Source organism: Blennius ocellaris, assembly GCF_963422515.1.
Source record: "Blennius ocellaris genome assembly, chromosome: 1".
Taxonomy (NCBI): domain Eukaryota; kingdom Metazoa; phylum Chordata; class Actinopteri; order Blenniiformes; family Blenniidae; genus Blennius; species Blennius ocellaris.
In genome coordinates this window covers 17342369-17347561 of record NC_137650.1, presented here as the reverse complement: position 1 = coordinate 17347561, position 5193 = coordinate 17342369, and positions in this window count along the sequence as shown.

The following is a 5193-nucleotide window of genomic DNA, read 5'->3' as shown; positions in this document are numbered from 1 at the left end:
ACAATGGAAAAGATTCCAGGACGCTTTTATTACACTCAGAATAAAAAGGAAGCAGAGGAATGTGGTCATTTCTGAAGTGAAATCCTGCAGAATTTGAAAGAAACGGAGGCGAACCCCATCCTCGTTTGAAGCCCTTTGCTCTCCACAGCTGGTTATCAGTCAGCTCGCCCCCTCTTTCCACCGCTCCAATGACCGCTCAGCTTCTTCTCCAAATGTCTGCCTCACAATAAAGGATTCTTGTTGGCGGCTTAAATCTGTCGCCTCTGCTCACATTCCTGGCCTGGACTCGTCTCAGCCGGGAAACAACTGCAGCAGGTCCTTGAGATGAATCGGTGACTGTAAAGTTCATGTGAGAGTCTGTTGGTCTTCTAAAGTTTCCGAGGTGACACATTTAGGACACTCGGGTGCCCTGAAGCAGAGAGATGCTTCACACATGCTGCAAAGAACTCTACGACACTTCAAGACGAGTCTTAAAGCTTCTGTTCAGAAATGACTTAAGATCTAAAGAGTTTCTACTTTCATTTCTTGTGCAGTCTGCAGACAAACAGAAACATAAGGCCTGTGGGCCAAAATCCACCAACTGACCAAGACATTATTTCTAAAATAGCTGCTTCAAAAACAAAGTTGCACCAAAGTGCTGTACATAAATAGGCATGAAAATCAAAAAACATGAGGTGTGATCAATAAAAAAAATGTATAGAGGAAAATGGTCCCAAGAGCCACAAGCTGGGTTAAAAGGAATGCGTGCTTCGATTCCAGTCTTTCAGATAAACGTTCCATAACTTCACAGAAAAAGCTCTGTCCCATCTGAGCTTCTGTTTAGAAGCGGTGCCTCCAGGAGCAGCTGATCGTTCCCGAAGAGTCGTGGACAAGACACTGAGACCCAAGCTGCTATGAAAGCTCGCTACCTCATTACTATCAAACTGGCCTCACAGCCAGTCGAGAGTTTGGGTGGGTTTTGTTTTTTTTGGCTATATGTAGCTTTTTCAAGTTAAAATTGAAAAGGTATTATTTGCACTATTTCACCAGTCTGGTCCACTCATGTTGATATTGGGCTGAACTGAAAGGTTTGACACCTCTGGTTTAGAGCATTCAAATATACTTAGATTTTCTTATAATGAATTTGACTTATTTAATCTGATGTGTAATATCAAGATAATTTCAGAAGCTCTGCCAGTTGTTTATGGAAGAAGCCTGACAGGATCCATGAAGAACAAATGCAGCTCTTTGAAGTAAACGGTCTTGTGCATCCAAACCCTGTGGTGTTGTAAAAGTTTTCATTTCAAACCATGTCGACAGACTCTCTCCAGAGATCACAGAGCCTCCAGTCCTGCCCACTAATTCAACACAGATGTATTTCTGATGTATTGATCCACTTCTTTTTTTTTTTTTTATTGCAGACTGCTTTGCACTAATAATAATGAAAAAAAAAAAGAGGAATTCACGTAAGGGCAGAGATGTAATTGTAGGCTCTTGGGACAAATGGAATCAGCACAACTCGATTGTCGGAGAGTAAATCTGATTTGTTTGTGTGTGAGTCTGCTGCTGACGATGACCTGCTGAACGTCTCGTTGTGCCCTCAGGATGAAGGTCGGCTCATCCTCACATTGCAGGCCGCAGCTTTCATATCAAACTACAACAAACAATGAATGCGTGTAAAGACCCGGTGAACTGTGTGATTTCAGCTTATTATCCTTTTATCTTATTCTACATGAACACAATACAACAATTCAATTTGAGTAGCTTCAGGATCTCGTTGTTGGGGAAATAAAGAACTTCCCCTCCAGACCTTTACAGTATAACTTTATCACATCTCATTCAAAGAGTTTCAAGTGAAAACGAAACACTTTTGTTGTGTTTTGTGGGCTGTTTAAACGATAACATTGCTCAGAGCCACAGAACATGGCACTTTTTGAAAACGTTTCAACTCCATCTCAGTGGAAACGGGAAAACACGAGTTATTTGAAAACGCTGCTACTGTTCGTGTGCACCACTGCTGCAGATAACAATAACATTGTTATTATACTGTTTGAAAATGTGGACCTTTTTGAAAATACTCTAAATATGTCTCCGTTGACACAGGCAGCTTGCTGAAACTCCTGCTCCTGCTCCTGCTCCTGCTCCTGCTCCTGCTCTTGGTCACCTACAGCCAGCGGTGCCACAACGAGGTAGGCAACACAGGCAATTGCCTATGGTCCCGGGCAGAAGGGGCCCTAGAGGGATGACTGATGTTCGTCAATTTCAATGACAAAATAATGTAACTGCTTTAGATGCTGCAATGACAGCGCATCGAAAATTCTTTATTTTAAGAAGTGGTCCAGCTTTGCTTGCACAATTTGCCATAAGTCTTGTTGCCAATGGCTGTGTTCATAGCCACACAATAAGTTAGTCACTTGCTGCAAATGATATTTTCACCCAGAATAAAGTATTTGTTGTCAAATGCTAAAACTAATAACAGCATCAATCCTTCTGTCAGTTTAGTCTGGACTCTGGCTAATTTGTATATAGAATTGAACGGTAATATAGTAATATATCCATACATTTTCTGCTATAGCCTAAATGTTACATTAAATAAAATGTTACCATGCTCATTAATTAATTTCATTAATTATCTGATACATATTTCAAATGTTGAGTATTTGTGGGTTTTGTTGTTTTTTTTTGCTTGGTTGCATTTTTATCATCCATAAACCTTTGCACATTTCAGTTGTGTTTGTTTTTCTGGCCTTTATATATTGTTTGTAAATTTTGCATTCAGTTTGCCTTTTATTATTTGGTAACATTCATATTAAAACTATTGCCTAACATTAGGCAATTTGTTTTCATTGCTATAGATAAAATAGCGCCGAACAACTTTACCAATCAAATGGACCATGCACTCACTCACTCCTTAACTAAATATTTGTGAAAACCTGCAAATACAGAGCCTGCAGTTTGTGGATGACTCTGAGGAATTCAAGATGCATGTCAGCCAAACATCTGTTGGAGCTGCAGCGGTGGGTAGATTGATGCGATAAATCTGAGGAACAGTCAGACCCAGACAGCTCCACTTTCTCCACCAAACCACCACCTCCATCAGTCTTCAAGGCTTTAATCGGAAAAAAAACTAAACATGTCTCCCTTCTCTTCATGGTTAGCTCCTGTTTAGCGTGTCGCATGCAGCACGGCTCAGAGTAAAATCCTCCTGAGCTCATTTGGTAGCTAACACATCACAGCTGTTTGTTACTGTCACACCAACAAAAATCTGGGCGAGTCATCCGTAAAAGTGTGGTTTGTAATATCTATCAATTTATAGGACCTCAACATTAGTATCATATTAAAGTCAGAATAATGCTAGTAGCACTACATTCTGTATTCACAAGAGCTAATAAGGTTTTTGAATCTGTGACGATGAGAAACAAATGAGATAGGCGTGTTAATAATAAACATGGGGTCGGAAATTGTAACAATTGGCATCCTGTCACTCAGTTCTGTAAAAGTTGGTGGTAATGAGGTTGCTGATGATTAAGCTGCTGGTGCTGTACGAACTATCTTTCTCTTCCTCTTGATATTTTGTCAGAAGATAATTTACAGTCTGTCTTGCTTTTGTCATTCTCATTAATATTAAGGAATCTCCAAACCGCCGACAATGATCGTCCTTTCTCGTCTACCTGCTGCGGACATTGCTGACGGATGACACCATGAAATACTTGGTGGGTTGTATCGGGGATCTGCTATGAGCATGAGTACAGATAATCCACGCAGTATCAGACCCAATACCGGATACTAGTATCAGTTCCATAAATGCCAACATAAACTCTGAGCATTCATTGCAGTTTGTTTTGGGCTTTAAACTCCATAAATACACTTCATGACTATGTTGTGTGTCGTTATCTTCAGGCTAAGGTCCTCACATTAGAAAACTGGCTCTGAATCTCTTCTGTTCTACACGTGCTTTCAACAATGACCAAGATTCAACATTAATAAAAAAAAAGTTTGATTTTGTTTGAAACCTATTTTTAAAGATGTTTACTCGAATGCGGTTTTCTTCATCAATCATCCGTCAATCATTTGTTGGGTTCGATTCCCTACAATTATTAGGCGTGCTGAGTAAATCTGAAAGGAGACGCCTCTGAGACGACAAGGTCACACTGCTCATCGTCCTGCTGGATGGGACATGTTGCTATTATTGAAACTGTTGTTCTTCCACCCAGCCAGTGATCTCCATCTACACACTTCTTCATCATGTGTGTGCCATCTTTATGCAGCTGTATGTGCAGATTGAACCTCTTCCTGTGTACACTCAGTAGAAGAGTGCCTCTGAATAAGAACAGAGACTTTTCACTGACCCAGACCTCAGAGATGTGGCCCTGTGAAGCAGCTGGACAGGATTCATGGGAAATTGTGTGTTTCCTGGGGTTTCCTGGGGTTTCGTGGACTCTTGTGGCCACAGTGGCTGTGAGAAGCTCATTGTGACATCTGGTGACAACGCGTCATAATCATAAAACATGGAATAGAATAGAATAGAATAGAATAGATGGAGGTGGTCCTGCAGTTGGAGGAAAATGAAGGAGCAGCCCAGTCAATCCATGTCTGTTCTGTTCAGTAATAAAGTGGCTTTAAAAACAAGAAACTCGTCTTCATTTCCAATGTACTATGGGATATGACAATAGTAAAGCACAGTGACTTGGGAAGATAAGTTTAATCATGATTCTTTTATGGTTGTTATCGTTCATCTGTGAAGGCCGGAAATCATGTGTGGGAGCCTTTGGTGTAATGCTCTTGGATTTGCCAATCAGTGCCAATGTTTAACATTAATATAGACTATTATTGCAGTGACTATAACCAAATTGTGGCCTTGAAGGTGGGCCATGGGAGATAAACTACCACTATTTATGTTTGTGAAATGATCTACACTACTGGTCAGATCTACAGTACTATAATTATTTATTGGCGTTCACTTCATTCAAATCCAATGAATAGCTTGAAATGGAACAAAGACAAGTGGTGAAGTGCCAGAGGTTTAAAAAAAAAAAAAAAAAAAAGGAAGGTCACTCAAAGAACGATGGGCTTTTGACTTGACATTGTCATGTAAACAGGTTCTGAGTCTCATCTTATAATCCAAATGGTCTTATATTTGGTCTAATTCAGTACCTACAACAGGAGAGGTGAAATGAGACATGGCTTCAGGAATTTCAGGTATGCGCCTGAAGA